General features: G+C 37.1%; 1 long non-coding RNA gene across 1 annotated transcript in view; it reads left to right on the top strand.

Moving 5' to 3' along the window:
- The first annotated feature begins 19056 nt into the window (after positions 1-19056).
- The window catches only part of LOC124298376 (uncharacterized), a 40375-nt gene continuing 39668 nt past the window's right edge, over positions 19057-19763 (top strand). Inside the window, exon 1 of the long non-coding RNA XR_006906792.1 lies at positions 19057-19313. This is a non-coding gene — a long non-coding RNA (uncharacterized LOC124298376). The remainder of the gene's footprint in view (positions 19314-19763) is intronic.

Raw genomic sequence — 19763 nt, 5'->3', positions numbered from 1 at the left:
GGATGTGCGATTGCAATTTTTTATTTTCCATCTTTGTTTTTTTTTTTTTCTTAAACTCCAATATTTGTTCAACCATACCGTGAAATAGTGCCTATTTCTGCACAAACGGAGAAAATACGGGAAGGAATAAGAAATATTACGAATATTACGATTAAATTTGACAAAAGCGAAAAGATGGGATTTTAATATTTTTTTTTTTTTTTTTATTTCAACGAAACAAACAAGCAAACAATAATACTGGTAACTTTGTACAAAATTTGATGAAACATGCAGGGCCAAAATTTGAAGAGAGAACAAAAAAAAAAAAAAAAAGAAATCATAATAACAGTAATACTAAAAACGAGGCATGACGCGAAAATAACTTTTATTCAGGAAAAAGATATAGCTGAGGGAAAAAATGGAGAAACGCGTGGTGATACAAAAATAATAATACGAAATGAAATAAATCATTTAGATAGATGATTATTGTTTAGATTATACTATAATGAATATTTACACGCGCGTACAAACTTTTGGAACACCGAATCAATATGTAATATATATGTATATATATATATATATATATATATGTAATCGTCAATAATATACCGACGCAATTCGTTATTATTAAACAATCGTCTCTTATATAACATCTATATGTATACCAATATATATTACATAATGTATTCGCACAACATGTGAAATATAATGACACAAAGGAGACACAATGAGAAGTAATGGGTATAACAGAGACAAACGATAGGATCGAAAACAAAAAGATATATATATATATGTACGTTGGAAAAATACAAAAACAAACAAAAAAACATGCATACAAGCGATGGAAACGGAAATCGAGGTGATAAATTGTTGCGGAAACAGGCGTGCAAAAGACACATTCGTTATTACTATCATTGTGAATAACCCAAGTTATATATACATATATAATACATATACATAATGAAAATAGAAAGATAAAAGCCACAGATATAGGAGACGACGCGAAAGGAAAAGAGAGAGAGAGAGAGAGAGAGAGAGAGAAAGGGGGAAAGACAAACAATAACGCAAACTAGGGAAATTGAAGGAATCAATGGAAAAGTGGTCAATTTGTAAACAATTAACTAGGAAACCTCACACTATATAACATATGCAGGCTGTGAACATCTCTGGAATCAGAATAATGATTAAATGAAGAAAAAAAAAAAAAACAAACAAACAAAAAAAAACAAAGTAAAGTATCATGAAAAAATTGAACAAAAATAAATTGAAGCTATTGGCGGTGAAAAGAGCGAGACAGAAAGACAAAGAGAGAGAGAGAGAGCGAGTTGAAAGGATGGAAAGACAGTATAACAAAATTTTGTTTAATAAAGACGAAACTTGAATAAATATTGAAAAATTACAGAAAGTTAATACAATTATTGTTTCGTCGAAAGACGTAATCATCGATAAAATTGCGTGCAGATTTTCACCGTGTGTGTAGCGTGCGTTGTGCTGCCCCACCTTTGTAACAAAAAAAAAAAAAGAAGGCACAAATTAAACACGAGAAAAATGAAAAGCGTGATTGTCGAATGAAAGAAGAAATAAGGAAAATAATGATAAATAACAATAATAATATTTTGTCGATTAGAAAGATGGAGAAGTAAAATTCGAAAAAGGTAAAGAAAGGAGAGAAAAAAAAAAAAAAAAAAAAACTTATTTTGGGAACGAAATCAACTCAACGAAAACTGCCAATTTTGTAATATTAACGAGTATTGTGTATAATATTATATTAGCGGAAGTGCATTACTTATATTATATATATATATATAAATATTATACTATACTGTATATGTAAAAAGACGAGACATGTAATAGGAGATATGTAATAACGTTATAATATTATTATGTGCGTACCGTGTACGTAACTGGATTTTGTTCAAGTCGTTGATTAATATGAAAATTAGGGCGGACACATATCAATTTCGTTTCACGTAAAAAAAAGAATAAAAATAAAATAAATAAAATAAAATACAGATCTGACGTTCGTAATATTGTAAAATCGCGCGCTTGCTTCGAGCCGAACTTTTCGATTTTTTCCACTGACTTTACTTGTTATCCGCAATTGATCTAGCTTCTCCTCACTGTTGTCTCGTGATAATATTACGCTCGCATGATGTGTAACGTGAAAATGAAGAAAAACGAAAAAAAAAACAATAAAAATAAAAAATACGTGTGAGCAAAGAAGATGAAAAAATTAGATTACTGTAATTTCCCTTTTGGAATAAAGTTGTCTAAAATGCGGTAAAATAATTGGGTGATGGGCCAGTATTGTATTAGCTTTTTCTCAACGCGCGTCTTGTATTTTGAACTGTGCAGGCTCTGAAATAAAATGTAATTTTTCAAGTATAAAAACGTTGATAAATAATTGGCAACTTTCGTCACGATAAGATATTTCGTTTTCATTTTTTCAAATGTCGGATCAATTTTTCTTCTTCAACACCTTCATAGATTGTACAGTTTTTGCGCGATTCGTTTGGGGGGTGAAAAAAAATAAATAAAATTCTTCAAATGTTTCGTTTTTCTCCATCTATGATTTTTCTACCTTTCGCTAAGGCGAAAGTTTCGATCACGGTACCGAGATTACAAATTTTTAATAAAAATTTGACACGTATTAATGATGAGTGAAAAGTTTTTTTTTTTTTTTTTTTTTTTTTTTTTAAAGAAATTTTCTTCGTTCTCTTGAAATTCGTTTTTATATATATTTTTTTATTTTTCTTTGTTTCACTTTACTCGAATGTGGTGAAAGGTAGGACAGCGATAAAAGTTGTTGATCGATATGACGACTATTGGCAAAGCGGCAAATTTGGAGCAAATAATGAAAATGCAACACGTTTCATCTTCGACGCATTATACACGGGTCAACTCTATCGTGAAATAATACGATTGATCGTGCGACCCGATCCAAATTTGTCCTGAAATGGAAAAACATGAAAATTGAATTCGATTTGGGATAACTGGAAAACTTAGAGTCATAAGCAGATTGATATGTAAGATGAAAGAAAGAAGGAAGGAAGGAAGATAAGAAATAAAGAAAAAGAAAAAAAAGTACACAAACGACAAAAATATATATGTAAGAAAAAAAAAAAAAAAAAGTGCATACACATATTTTCCTCGCGTATAATATGCATATTATTAATTTTCGTGGCTTAATAATCGTCTATGTGAAAGTGGTTTGTATTATATATTATATATTTGCGCAAATTGTGATTGGAGAATAATAAGTTATATTATAAATCGATATATAGCTCGTATACACACACACACACACACACACACACACACATTGAATTAAATATATAAAAATATATGTATATTCGTACATATGGTAACAGTGAAGGTAAACAACACTTTTTAAGAGGCATGACACAGGAAAAAGAAATCAAACGAAAAGAGAGAGAATAAACAAACAAATTCGGCAAAAATTATACATGACGAGTGAATCGACAAGCATTTGATAAAAAAGTAACAAAAAAAAAAAAAAAAACAAAAAAAAAGAAAAGAAAAACGTGATGAAAATGAGAGCAGAAAAAAAAAAGAAAAATTGAATTTATAAAATGAACAAAAATAAAGTAATGATAGTTTTTGTCTTAAAAAATAAATGTTACAAATTATATTAGACACTATTAACAAATTGATGATATATCAACGCTCGGGACATTTCGAAAATATTGCGTGATCGAAATCGCAGATGTTGCTTGAAACGATCAACTTTTAGTGGAAAATCGCTTCGATCCGATGTCAATTGGAGAAGAAAGAATATGAAAACAAATTGAACGAACAGATGATTGGTTAAAAATTAAGGAGTTCCCAAAAATATACAGTTTCGATCTCTCATTTTTACGATATGCCTCTTGCGTTGTATATTTTCCATTATTATGGCTGTTGCTGGTAAAATTTCGACTTGGTGAATCAGAGACAAGGACACACGCCTCAAACCTCAGTCAAATAACGATAACGCGTAAATATATTTATTAGACATATGAAAAAAATATATACAATGTTTCGTGCATCTATAGGCTTGCTGTGGGTGTATTATATGAGTACAGAAAAAGAGAGAGACAAAGAATTTTTTTAAAACTAAATTAGGGTAGTTTTCAGATGAATAATAATAATTAAAAAAAAAACAAGAAAACAAAAAAAAACAAACAAACAAACAAAAAAATCACATACAAATCAATGCTCAACGACAACGTCTGTAAAATTAATAATATTAACGATGATAGTTTATGGTAATGACGTAACAATAACGATAGTAGTAATAACGATAATAATAAGAGTAACGGTACGTATGATAATGACGTAAACAGTAATAATAATTATAACAATAACGATAACAATAATAATGATAACGCCGATTAAAAAGAAAATGAAAGCAACAAGGCAGGGAAACCGAATGGGTAACGCTGTGAGTAAGCAATGTTTTCTTTAAACCATGTGGAAATTTTACACGCAACAATCGTGTGTTAAAATTAGGATTTTCCAATTTTTAAACCGTAAGATTGATATTATATAACATATATTATATACATGAATATTATATATATATATACGATAAAGCAGATAGGTGTGTAGTAGTTTTTAACAAATTTTTAGCGTGTATATATGTCCAATTGAAATGAGAGGTGTAGCGAGGAGTAAAAAACAAAACCGAACAAACAAATTATGAAAACAAAAAATTAAATACAGAAATCTTAACTTTTTATATGCCGTTATTTGACGAAGTTTTTTTTGTTTTTTTCTCCTTTATTCGGCTTTTTTTTCCCTCTATTTTATTACAAACCTTATTACTTTCATCTTAATTCAGTTCCGTTCCACGGCTAATATATTCTTCTCATTTCTTTTATGTTCTCTCTCTCTTTTTCTCTCTCTCTCTCTCTCTCTCTCTCTGTTTTACCCGAGTTTCTTTATTTCGTTGGAAATCTTTCGTTTCCCTCTGGCGTTACATCGTTTAACGATCAATTATCATTTGATTCGCGTCTTGTCAGGGAAAAGAAATACGAGGGGGGCAAAAAAAAAAAAAACAAAAACAAAAAAAAAATATACCTACAAAATAGTACGAACAAGAATCGAATTAAACAACTTCGTGAAATTATTCATAGAAATCAACATTGCAATTGATTCATTGCAAACCGAAAAGACGAAAAGACTTTGAACGATGCACGCCGAGGTTTCATTTGAGAAAACGTTGTGTTGAATATTTATTTATATTATAACGGTATTATTTTACTTACAAATATATTGTTATACCCTGTAATATTAGAATCATGAAAGGCCAAACCGCTTTGAATGAGATAATCGGTAAGGATGGAAAGAGTTTGTGGAAAGGGATGGGGAATAAAAACTGGAGAAGAAAGTGGTAATAAAAAGCGCACCAATTTCGGCCGAAATGGAAATTAAAAGTAAAACGATAAAAAAAAAAAAAAAAAAAAAATCTATTTTTTGCAAACAGAGTTGATAACGTTTAAGAGGAGAGGGAAAAAAATGAAAACAGTAATTTACAACAAAAAGAAAAAGAAAAAAAAATGGTGAAAAACGTGAAAAACCTCTCAAAAAAAAAAAAAAAAAAAAAAAATGAAGTAATCAATATTAATACTAATAATAACAGTAATGGTAATAATAATACTGAATAATAATAATAATAATCATAATAATAACGATTAAGAAAATATGATAAAAATGTAGCAATATTTTTACAAGAAGTCAAGTTCATTAACGTAATAACGCCTATCATTTCACTCAATTAATTGTATGCTACGGCTATTACTATTATAATTTATCTACCGTGTAAACCGATCGATCAATGCAAAATGAATTGATCCCTATTATTAAAGTTATTTTTTTTTCGCGAGTATATATACCTATGCTTGTCTCTATGTCGTATTATTATTTTTATGATTATTGGTGTAATTGAAATTTTCAATCATTATTCAATTTCGTTATTATTCTTCGATTTTGTATTCCCTCACTTGTTTCGCCATGTTATCTTGATTCCGATCTTGCCTTTGATTCTTAGCGTTCGTTGTTTTTTCGTGGGTAAAGTTAAAACGAAAGGATGCAAAGGTGCAAGAGACGAAGGGAAGAAGTTTTTTATATCGGGGGATCGCGGGGAAAAAAGAGGAACGAAATTTCTATTTGAACAATGCGGCACCGTACACGGATTTTTTTTCCAACCAACGCAATATATATATATTTACACACGCATGATCGAATAGATTTTGCTGCGTAAACGGAAAAGTTTTACAACCGCGCTTGTACCGCGTATAAATTTTCGAAACCTCTTAAACGAGAGGGGCGAAAAACAATACAGTATAACAATTTACCGACACTTTTAACCTATTATTACAACACCGCTAGTTATCTATTCTAGTTCTCTTAAGTTTACAGACTATACATATACATAAATACATGAATAATAATAATAATAATAATAGTAATCGTAATAATAATATAATGTTATTATTATTACTGCGAAATGAAGTTATACTGACTAACTTTAAAACAGAAAAAAATGTACATTTTGTATTTAGTCCCCCCCCCCCTTGTTTATAATACTTATTATCTTGTTATTAAGTACCCGATTTATATCATTTTTTATCAAAATTATTAAAAAATATTTGAAAAAAAAAAAATCACCACAGACCAAAAACCATTATCCTGACAATTCAGTTGTTCGGGGAATTTATTTAACTCCTTCTATACCTTGTCCCAGACTATATTTAATAATATTTATATATATATATATATATATAACTTAATAGGCAGCTGTGTTGAAATACATATATTCTTGTGTCGATACCGCAACAGTTGATTCGAGAGCGTCTCGACCTGGGTAAGTGTGCACGGAATAGTTATGTTTCTCATTATTCTTATTTCACTTCGTTCTTCATCAATTTTATCACACCGTCTATTTCTTTACTCCGCTTGGTAGAGAGCCGAAAATTATCCTGCAGGCCTTGCGGAGCGGCTACGTGTTATTATAGGTACACAGATAGCGACGCATGTAGGTATAATATAAGCTTGTGGCAACGGATCGGATGTTGAAATTGTTCTACGAAATCACCAGCCAACGGTTTTCGAGCTGGCAAGGAGGAGATATTGAGACCTGGTTCTCGGGCACGCCTCGGATGAAATCAGAGTTCGACGACTCTGGTACAGGGAGATGTGAAAACTGAACGAGCGTTTGGAACAGTTTCGTTTGAGTTTCAGACGTTGAGGTTAGAGCAGACGCCATATTGTTCGAACGAAGGGTTCCGCGCCTACATTCACCATCCAAACTGGTATCCGTGACTCGTTGAGAGGAAGATTGAGGCTACCAATTGTTTCTATCCGTCGCCAGCTCGACGCGTCGTTAAAAAAAATGTCCATATTAATTCGTAAAAAGGTCGAAACGAGCTATCGAAAAGCTGAGCCGAGCAGCCCGCAGACGTCGTACGTCACGCCGCGTGTTTACCGTTGATTTGTCGTTCCGACAAGTTTCAAGTTTCAATAAAACTCCCGTTGTTCCGCTTACAAATCCGTAAGATACCAAAATTGACGATCGAAAATCCTATCTGATTTTGATTACGATAATGATTACAAGAATGAAAAGTAGGACACTCGTTACGTCGTCGGACGGAAAATTTTCGGGCGTAAGGTTTGACTTTGACAAATTTGCACGAACGCAAACCGATTAATCGCAGGTGCAATAAATCGCGCAGCGTTAATAAGAAGACGACGACGAGAGGAGTAAAACAAAAAAAAAAAACATGAATAATAAGTCGTCGAGAGGACGCGATACGAGGGCATGCACGACACGCAACCGAGCTGCGAAATTGCTAGCCAAACAATCCGCAGACGGTAGCCGATTAACGAGTGCGCCTATTAAGGCGTAGGAAGGTGATCGGTGACACATGTGTGACTCTTGTCTGTGTTCCACATCACGGATTTACCACCACCGGCCGACGACGACGACGACGATGATGATGATGCCGTCGCAGCGACGCTTCGCATCGTTAATCGCACACGTCGGATATCGTATACGATAATTGCTGATTGCACTGCAAGTTTTCTCTTGATACACAGGTACGTGTGTGCGTAGCTGTGCACACACACACGCACATTAAGCCCCGAAAACATGCGACACCTGTAATTTGTTAGGTTAGGCTAGGTTAGGGCCGTATCTAAATGAATAAACAGAAAGATTATCACGCGTTATATCTTGACCGTCGTCCGTTACGTACACACATCATTCAAATCGCGTATACCGTGAATGTATCTACATGTGTATTCACATAAATACGTACACGTTTATGCGACAAGAGTTATAGGTGTTTGATATACCTGCGTCACGAGCGAAACCTTGCGTTTTAAACAGGAACATTCGGCGTTCGGTGCAGCAGCAATCCATCATTTCGGAAGACACCGTATGTCGGCCCTGTAAATGGGCGATTATTTCAGCCGGCTCGATATTTAATTGTAAAAGTAATTTTTTCCCCTGCCTTCATCCCCTCCGCCCCGCTTCTTTCTTCGCTGGATATTAGACTCGACGTTGCGAAACAGGAGATCAGTACCTGGCACGAAGTTCCGTTCCCACGGCTTTATACGTATTCGGATAATTTACCTAAAACGATCACGGCTAATCAGGTCTCTGTTCGACGCTGTATTTATTAGCCGCACGTATCGCGCGTGTTACAATTCTGGACACCGGTATGAGATCAGTTTTGTCTTATTTTTTTTTTCATCCTTTCGAAACGCGGAAAGGTGTCTTGATTTCCTTGATTTTTGATCAATTTTTTTCACGTTCGGCGTAAGAAATAAAGGAATACTGTTAAAATAATAAATAAAAAAATGGTATTGTTGCAGGCAAGAAAAAAAGTGCTGAAAAAGCATTTGATTGGTCAAATTATCGTCGCGCGGTTCGAACTGTCATGTGTGTATAATATTCATCTATTTCCCCACGTGTCAGGTACGTCGTACAGTATGTGTATAAATGGCGCATATAAATGTACGGACACATCGCTGCTCGAGTGCAACGCCGATCAGTAGCAAAGGTTAAATCGGACACATGCAGCCTCGTTTCCGAAGCGCTTACCGTATAAGCAAGATAACAAACAAATTGGAACTGCAGTCATCGAGATATCGTTATTTTGTATATTTTTTATTTTTTACGTACGTTATACCTATATACATGTATTCGTCACTGCATAGATATAATAAACGCTGGTATACAGATGGATCGAAATTTTAGTCTAGATCGATTGGATTGTATCGGGGCTAAAACAATCGTCACGAAAGATGTTTCCGTACCGTGACTGTAACGTTCGAAACCATGATAAAAAAAATGTATAATTCTAAACCGAACGATACGTGTAGATGGCGTTTTGTACGAAATAATTTAGGGATGACCAGGTTTTTTTGGATGGAAGAAAAGGTAATGAGATAATGATATTCAAGGAAGTTATTAGGCGTGTAATTAAGTATAATACAAAAAATTGTTGTCAGCAAATATTGAAAAATAGCGGCACTAGAGATATTCCATCGAGACATGTTGAATTTTGCAGCACGCAGTGTAACTGATGAAAATTTCAATCTGGAAACAAAAAAGAAAAAGGTTAAAAAATACCGCTCGATCTACATGTCTATAGCTAGAGAATTTTAAAAATACTAATGTACGTGCAATTGCCGAGTATTTAAAGGAAAATGTTGAATTTTCGACGAAAAAAAGGGCACTTATTTGTCGATGAATAATGTTTAAATTAACTTATTGAAAATCCCCAGCGTGATTCTGTAGTTATTAATACGTAGATTGAGTGATTTCTTTTTTTTTTTATTCTTCCGACTTCAAATTTGCATATAATGGCGCCAGTGTCGCGATTTTTTAATACTTGTTAATAACGATCTTTCATAATTAAATATATGCCTAATAACTTCCTCAAATATTATTATCCTATTAGCTCTTCTTCCGCGTATGCGAATTTGTAAATTAGCTACCGTCGATATCATTTTGCCAATTCCTCATACTCGCAAAAACGTTTTTACTTCAATCTCGAACGTTATTTATCTTCCTCGTTTCATCGCGTTCCGCGCAATTAATTAATTATCGCCTCGAGTTTATTACGTATACGAATGCCGGCAGACACAATAGCCGGTGAATATCCCACTTACGGAGACGTCTGCGAGTCGTTTACCGTACGATATGATACATGGTTCATTGCATAATGCAGCGTCGTTAAAAAAAGTTACCATACACGTATACATACATACGTGCAGCGATGAAAAAAACAGTCAGGGCAGAAAAAATAACAACGATAAATAATGAAAAAGCCGGTGATAGGCGGAAAACAAAAAATGATTCACCGGACGAGTAATTTATTTCCGACCGGTCGCATGTGTGTAACTCTGTATAATTCATACATGTGCGATTCTCCTGTTTAGCCGACAAATGCCTCGCTTATCTGTAATATACATTCAGATGTATGCGAATAGATTAGAAATTAGAAATAGCGAGGTGTATTACGAATAAATTAACTCACTCGTTCCTGCTGGAACAGGTATCCGGCCTCGAGTCTCGCAACGCACGCGTGCATGTTTAATTAAGAGATTATTACAATCCACCGAAGTGTCGCTTCGGATCTGGCTGCGTGGTACATTTTATACGTGTAAGCACAATGTCAGTTGACCTTTGATCCATCGGCGTTGGAATTAATCAGAATTAGCGTTAGAAAAAAATTACACGTAACCCTTTTACTCGAATAATTTAGGGTGGTGACTAATTTCGGTCGGACCGACCGCCCCCCCCCCCCCCTCCCCCAAATCAACTTCAAATAATTAAAAACAACCCTCGAATTTTGTCACATTTGTAAATTACCTGCTATCGATAAATTTCAAAATCAAATATGTGTGTATGCATAATCTACATGCGTGCATATGTGGAGTACACGTGCGGAGGGAAGATTAATTGCGCGTGAATTTCGAAACGATTTTTGTCCATCGCGCCAACTACGAATTAAACCGGGAAAAATGCCGCGTCGCGATATGCTCGGAGTTTCCTCTTAATTATCCTACGTACGTAAGTACATTGCAATATACGTGTACCTGCATTAAACGATGTGCGTTGCTTCTGTACAATGTCCAAGTGCATGTTGGTCCAGTCTAGCCTAGCGCCGCAGATTATAGTAACGAGAGGATCTAGTTATAGGGTGTATTGGCCACGTGCCGAGGCCGCGAGTGTTTAGGTTTAGATTCTTCGAGCTGCGCAAAAGCGAGAGAAAAAAAAAAAGAAAAAAAAAACTATAAGTACGTGACATTGATGCAGCGCGGAGAAACAATCGGGAGAAGATCGCAACATCGAGTCTGCAGCGATTTAATCTCTTCATGAACTCGAAACGTGGACTTGGCTTCGCGCACGTGGCTTCGCTGCGCTGTCATGCGCATATATATATATATATATACACACGTGATACGTATGTGTCTGTGTGTATATATATGTATACACACACACACGTACATCGCTCATATTTCGCATGCATACGCGTGCGTCGATGCAGCGGTGATCTTGTTTGTCAACACCTACAGTTAATTGCAGGATAATAGTCGTGTGGCTATGAAGCCACGATGGATTTTCACTGCGTAAAAAACACTCCCTGCGGCAGACTGCCATTCGTTTTTCCACTCGTGTTATACATTGTACGCGTGCACGTAGTTAAGTGCACACAATGCTCGGCGATTAATATCAATTTTATCGACACCGCGTGCAAGCGCTAATATTTCATCCGCTGATAACAGGCTCGTATAGGTGTACGTGACTATTTACGAATTGTTCGCTGTTTTTTAAAAAAACAAACTTGACAACTTCGAGTCATACGTGAAATTTATTTCAAACTCCTTTCGATTCCAATTTAATATTTCATACTCGGTCGTTTTAATCCAGCATGGTATTTCGAGGTTCGTTGTAAAAGGCGAATGATTATAAAATCACTTTTCGCCCGTATTATATTAGCCGAATCGGAAAAAATTAATTTCCGCCCAATTCGTTGCACGAAAACTGCTTACTTTGACATTACGTTTAAAATACGTCAATTTTTTTATCTGCTATTTTATTTCATTACTGTAATTACTACGGATTATTTGAAACTGCACCCACGTCAGTACGGACGTGAAACGCCAGTCGAGTGTCCGTATCGCACAAGTGGTGTATTATATATATACATGATATATACACGTATAGACGTGCACCGATATACATTTAATATTATAACGTGGCTCTATGTTTAGCGACGCGTTGAAGGTAAATATTTTCCAAGCAAGATTTTTTTGCGTTCTTCAATGATTGAAACAACACACACAGACCGCGTCCGCCCCCGCTCTCTTCACTTCTCTCTCTCTCTCTCTCTCTTTCTCTCTCTTCCCCCCCTCTCGCGGGTCTCTTCTACTCTGAACACGTTTACCGCTCGTACTATTTGCCAACGTTTAGCAATACATGCGTAGCTACTCCCGAGCCTCGTGTTAGGTATAATAAGATACATGCACAGTTCGATGTGTATACCAGTTTATACACATATACGTATGTACAGTATATATATATATATATATATAGATAACTTTTGTATGCAGTTTGATGGCTTTTACGGAGTCGTTAATCATTGGATCGTGATCTTGTTGCCAAATCAAGGTTACGGACGAGTAAAATTTGCCGTTTTTATACAACATATTTTTGAATAATTTCCTATTCGACAATACGATTTAGTCACGTGACACGTGATGTTAAACGTATCTCGAAGGGTGAATATATATATATATAAAATCTTGATTTTTATTGCATTATTATACCGTACTGTACGGTGAATAACAAGGACGGCGATCTCTGACAACAAACTAATGTCACAATTGAGCTTTTTTTTACAATCTCGGTAGCGTTTGTACGGTAAAATTTTTTTCCCTTTCTAGCACGAGTAAAAAGGGTCGTTTGGCCAACTGCGTTGATCGGTAAACTTGGATGATCACGATCGCGACACGTTGTATATAAACGAATATAATGTTTTCGATTTATTTGTCACGCAATTAAGAAGATTCAATATAAATTGCAACACAAGTTGCACGAACACGAAATTTATTTGAAATACCGAATGTTAAATTCGAAGACAATTTATTACGAACGTCAGTTTACTCTATTCCGTACTGTAGTAATTTAAAAAAACGAGTATCATCGAAATGTTGATATTCATTGTTTTTGCATTTCGAAACTGTATCCCTGAGCCTGTACACGTATAACAGAATTGTAAATTACGAGTACATCGTATTGAATCTCGCGTTAAAAATATGCAACGTGTCTGTTTTGTTTTCGGTTTAACGAAACACGGTTTTACCGCAGAAATCGTGCGGCGCGTGCGAGAAATTCGTCGCAGAGTTATGCGGAATATGCACCGCGGCACGTGTAGCACATCTCGTACAAGATGATTCGCATTTTTGTACACGTTGTTACAATATCTGCATACCGAGTGAGGTACGTCAATCGGTTGCAACGTTTCGCTGCTCTTGGGTAAACCGGTGTAATGAATATTTGCAGACGAGATGACGTTCGAAACGTCTTGTATAAATTCGTCGAGATCGCGAGGACGATGATATCGGCGAATAGCGGAGAAAACGGTACGTTTATTTAGTAAATTAGTAAACTGCAAGGGAAATAACTCGCGGGCGGCGATCTAATTTGATACCTAGCCAAGGCTTCGGACACGTTACAGGCACGTAAATTCGGGGCTTTTCTCTCATCCACGCGCGAGATAAAACGCAGCATTGCGGGGATCCCGGGGTCGAGAGAGTGCGGAAAATACGCTCCCTGAATTCCAAGCGTTGTTCCGTTTTGGCAAAGATTCTGACCCACGCCGATGCTGGTATGTTATTACTGCTGAATTTGTTTCTCTCCAGCTCTCCGCGTGTTAACGCTGCTGATGCTGCTGCGGGAAGGAACGGTGTCGGAAAAATCGCTATTTCGCATTCCGCGCCGATTTAGTCGACCACGGAAAAACGTTGGAGACTGGACCGAAAATTAATGACGGTAAAATTCCATGAACATTCCTTACCGCGTAGGTTAATTTATATGTATAGTCTGATGGAAATTCATTTAAAGGAACTACGTAAAATCAACGCTTTTTCATCGAGCTTAATAAATGTGCCAGACATTTTTACAATGCTTTACCGATTCTCAATTTACAGGCTTGGTTTAGATCGGTCCGAAGTCATTTCACAGCTGGAATTTATCTTCCGGGTATGTATACGGTTAGGGTAGGGAAGTATTTTTTTTCCTCCTCTGAGAAATACCTTGGTCTTAAATCTTTTAATTTGCTGTCGCATAAAGCCGAGAATAACGTGATTGATACAAGATAAAAATAAACGGTGATACCTAACGGTCCTTCGAATTCTAGAACGACGATATTTCTCAACGTATTTCGCAATTCATTTTCTGTTTACACAACTAAACATATTTTCATGCTTTCTACCCAGAAATTTTTTCCGGCTATAGTTAGTGTAAACAGACGCGGTACTCGACTGTTTTTTATTTTTACCCATAACCGAAAAATATGACTTTAATCGTAAATCGAAATTCGGTTTTGTATCTTTAATCGGTAAATTTGGTCCGTAGCGATCATATTCTTGTTTTACAATCACTCGCAGTTTTGTTTTCGTTCTACAGGGGAACGTGGTTAACCAAGCCGACAGATCAACGATGCAATACCAGAAACTTTTGGTACCAAACTCTGTAATCTGGGGAATTCTTTTTCTTTCAACGAAATTTTCGCGATTTCCGACACCCGCGGATCTATGTTAAGAACACAGATCGGGCTCCAATAAACGACCAGAGTGTACGGCGATTACTAATTACACAAATCGCATGCTCACGGCATTCGTGCGGGAGAGATAAGAAAAGCTCTGTGTGCATTGAAAGCAATCGCGGTATCCGCGCGTGGCGGTCGGACGAAGAGACGCAGAGTAGTCGGATCACAGTCGCAATATGCATAGCGCGTGTGCATAACAGAGATTTCGCATTAAAACTAGCGCTGCGCACTGGGCAGCAGCAGCAGTTCACTTCTGCAGCTGGGCCTTTGGATGCGCGTGTGTGTGTTTATGCGTACGAGAGAGCCGAGGACGGTCGCAAATAATATGCGTTCAGAGGCAGAGTGAGGCAGGCGGGCAACCGATATTATCATCCTGCGCACAGAGTGCAACGCGAATGCATTGCCTGCAGAGTCAGTCAGGCAGGCAGCCGGCGGTCGTTGCAGTAAAATAATCGCTCAAGGTCTGTCGTGGCGTTGCTCCCGAGAGCACGAGGGCTGCCAACAACCGCACTGTTTACATCGCGTAGGTACACACGGCGTAATATGCAAGCCGCATACTAGCCACCGATGCCCCGCCTCTCTGCATCATCGGTATAATCCGCGATTCTTAGTGTCGCCGCAACGCGACGCTTCCCGATTCCCTTCTTCTTCTTCTTCTTCTTCTTCGAACCCTTTCCGCCAACCCGACCTCCCTTTCACAGTCATCGACGAGACCACCGTCGACTGCAATTGCGAATTTCACTTAAGTACTCCAGCTGCTGCTGCATCGCATCGCCAAAGACCAGTTTCGCTTATTAAAACTCGAGTTTTCCTGGGTCTTTGGCAATGGGGAGTAGGGTAGAAATGCGGAAATAAGACGGAACGATGGAAAAGGTTGGTAATGCGGAACAGGAGAGGAACGATGGAATATCGTTTTCCTGGGTCTTTGGGAATGGGGAGTAGGGTAGAAATGCGGAATTGGAGCGGAACGATGGAATAGGGTGGGAATGCGGAACAGGAGAGGAACGATGGAATATCGTAGGGACGCGGAACGTGAGAGGAACGGTGGAATGAATCAAAGATAAAATGATTCCGACTAGAAGAAGAGTAAAATGTAGATGACGTAATGACGCAACGTGTTTATGAAATTGAACTGTGGTTCATTGAAACTTGTTTATATTTAATAGCGACTCGGTCATTGGTACCTTATCTGACGTCCTTTTCGGGAATACTTGCGGGAAGGTTTTCGTAATTTAACGTATCAAGGCGATGTCGTATTATCCAAGTTTTTTTCTTTCATCACTTGTGAGATAGTTTCAAACTTTGGGAAATCGTAGGAGTCTGCAATTACACGTGTTTTGGTACCGATCGGAGGACGGAACGGTAAATTGACGAAAACATTGTAAGTATTACAAATATAATTGCAACCGATTCTTAATCTTCTTCAGTTCACGTGGTGCGCTACTGTATGATTTAATCCAGTTAGGGGGTGAAGGCGCAAGATACGATTTGCTAAACTTGTCATTAATATCTTGAAGTATAAAAGTACCAAATTTAAAGAAACAATTTAAATATGCGTGTATTCTGCTGAAAAGTCTTACAGTTTTTAGTGGTGAAGGGTTGCTGATATTCTCGCTGTTTGATATGTACCAGTCTTGATCTTGACTATAAAATTATACACCTACACTGCGATAAGAAATTACAGATCTCGGTAATAAAACACGTGAAAAATTTGTATATATTATATCTTGCATATAGCTGTCCGATAATTCGTTTAAGACATGTCCAGACGTATGAATTTGAATTAGAATACAAGTTTATGCGTACATCTATTAACTGCAGAAAATGTTTAGTAACTTGTGTAATATATTATACGTATTTCACCTTGCAACATATATATCTATAATATACGCAGCATCCCAGGACGAAAATATCTGTATGGATATAAACCGCTTATTTAATCCAAGGAAAAATACTTGACCTGTCGGCAGTAAATTTTCCAAATTTATTGCGCACACACGTATTTATTATACGAATCTGTGACTGTTTCACTAAAAGACAAGATACTTCGACCGAACAACTATTACTCCTAGTTAACGTAGAATGATGTAAAAACTCAGTGCCAATCGCGAGTGTAAATACTCGCTAACTAATATCGCTTGATGTAGGAAAAAAAAAATTATTCATTAACGTTAAGTCAATACAACTCACTCCGAAGGAGAACCTCGACTACACAAACATCGTTGTGTATGCTGATTTCACAAAAGACAGCATCGTCCGAGGACACGAGCAGGGGTTATTATTTTATCTATCCGTGTGTAGCACAAAAGTCTGGACGCTGTTGTACCGATTGTGAGAATTATATCCAAAGATTTTTCCCGACTAACCGACAAATTCATACTCAGGGATGCGATCTGAATTTCTTTGGAGTATCAGGCTGTCAAAAGTAAAAGAAAAAGAATCTTTGCGAACTTGTCGCACCGCAAGAGTGAAAAATATGCTACCGCGTACGTATTTGATTCGACAACCGTTTTCTTATTTTCAAATTCGCGCCATTTCTATCAAGTTGGCTGCACTGCCTAACGTACGAAAATGTTGCCGCGACGCGATCTCGCCGACCAATAGAGCTCAATTGTTTCGCACATGCGCAGTCGGTCGCTTATCCTCGGCTTGCCGAGTTTCACCGTCGCCTCTGTTGCATTTCGATCGCTCGATGCGACACAGTTTCGCTTCAAATCTGAAACATGGGAATATCGAACCGTGTCTAATGATTATTTCTGAAGCACGTGCCGAGTTGTGCATGCAACGCGCTATTGGCCACGCGGCTAAATGAGCAGCCTGGCGAAAGAATCACCTTAGCACACACCTTTTAACGTTGAACATCGGTCGGATAACCTAGGCCGCGTCAGTATCTCAACCGTGAAGAGTCCTTGATATATACGCTCACCTGGCTCCGGGCGTAAGGTATAATGGAAAAGTCGCAGGTCCTCCACGGTTGCTCGGTTTACACGGATTTTCTCATCGCGCGTTATTACGCGCGTCCTCAACCTTAATTCATCGCGTCTATCACCGAAATTATGGCACTTGATACGTGCGGGTAAAAAAATCCTAGATTCCAACACTCTTCCAGCACAAATTTTACTCGATTATTGATCGAGGTTGACGACTCGATATTTTACTGCTCGTTTTTTCTCGCTGATGAAATTCACGATGTAACAATTGCCGGTTGTTACAACTTTGTGCGGAGTCTATAATATGTATGTGTCGTAGATACGTAAACACATGTATATAATTATAATAATAACGCAAGAGGTGTGAATTATTTGCTTTATTGACAGCGGTTAATGTTATTCACCGAGATCAGTATAGAGCAATGTCATGCATCTGGGATAATTCTATAACTTGCATTCGGTTGTAAATAATTTTCAACATTGGATTGCGAAGTAGAAAGAATAAAAATAAGAAGAAAAAAAAACGAAATAGATTCTAGTACGTTAATTTCGTTAAGGCACGTTTAAAAGCCCGGTTAAACTTGGAAGAATGATGAAATTTTTTCATACGTATCGACAAGTATCTTCCAGAATTATTCCGTGACTGTACACCAGATGATTCGTAACGGCGAAATACGAGTATATATAAGTTAAAGCCGGTTTCACCGGATATATCAGAAGATGTGATTAAATTTGTATTTCCTGTACACGTAAGTACCGAACGATTATTGAAGCCCCAGTGCCGTTAACATATTCGAAAAGGAATACACATACTCGTAATTTATTCCTTATCATTTCCTTGTTTCACTTTACCGCAATCTTATACATCTTGTAACTGCCTTATACACAGCTGCGCGATTCACGCGTTCCATATTTATATTCTAACTAATCGCGATGTAAAAAATCGTTACGAATTCGACCATTAATACGTTGCAACGAAACCCTCTGCACACGACATAGGTATCGAAATGCACAGTGAAAAGAACAAATGAACAAAAAGAATTGTGCCGTCGAGTAGAATATACGAATATAACAATAATACATTATAACATATATACATGTATATATGTATGTATACACGAGCATTGCGAGGTAAGAAAGAAGAAAAAAGGATCACCGGTGTAAAAAAAAAGATTAAAATAAATATAAATTCATTGCCAGGTTCGAGCAAGACGGTGTTTTTTTTTCCCCCCTTTAAATCTGTGTTGGTTCTTTCGCTGGTGTTTCTCTTCCCTTCTCATATACTCGCTCGAGCTCGACCGACTCGCTTTGCTCGGTCCGCGAATCACTCCGAGACCGCTATAGAGGAATAACGTAATACGTACGCGTGACTTGCCGTGACTCGTCTCGGCCGGTCGTGACTCGACCGCAAAGAGTTCACTAGATTCAAAACCCGAGGAGTGAACGTTCCTTGAGAGGCAGGGAGGGAGGGAGGCACTCCGCGTACCGATTGTTAGTGCTCGCTTGCATCTAGACTCTAGAAAATTTTTCTAGTTGCGGTTGATCTGCGTTGTTGGTAAGAATATTTATTTATTTTTTTTTTTTTTTATCCTGATGGAAGAAAAAAAACACGCTTTTGGGTACGATATAAAAATTAACTCTGCACCTGTGACCGGGAAATCTAACATTATTTTACTCGTTACTTTTGGATATCGGTTACTCGTTCTTGTTACCATATAAACAATTATAAACCGCTGTAAAAGGTCATGTTTAACTGTAAAAAAATCCATCAAGCCAACCGAGTTATGGATCATAGGTGGTTCAATAATTGCAATTGCCAGTTTTCTTGTGAAATTTTAATTAATGCAAATTTGATCAAACATCACTCAACGTTGTTATCCTCACGTTCGCATTCTCGGCGCCCCGAATGAAGGAGCAGCTGCGGGAATTTCGTCCCGTCGTGTAACCGGAAACGAGGATTGACGAAGGTTCTGTTTATCGTGGGCCCGACGAGGTTCAAAGCCGT

The sequence above is a fragment of the Neodiprion virginianus genome, chromosome 1, assembly GCF_021901495.1.
Source record: "Neodiprion virginianus isolate iyNeoVirg1 chromosome 1, iyNeoVirg1.1, whole genome shotgun sequence".
In the NCBI taxonomy this organism is placed as follows: Eukaryota; Metazoa; Arthropoda; class Insecta; order Hymenoptera; family Diprionidae; genus Neodiprion; species Neodiprion virginianus.
The sequence above is the reverse complement of the archived record's forward strand: the minus strand, read 5'-3'. Positions and strand labels throughout refer to the sequence as shown.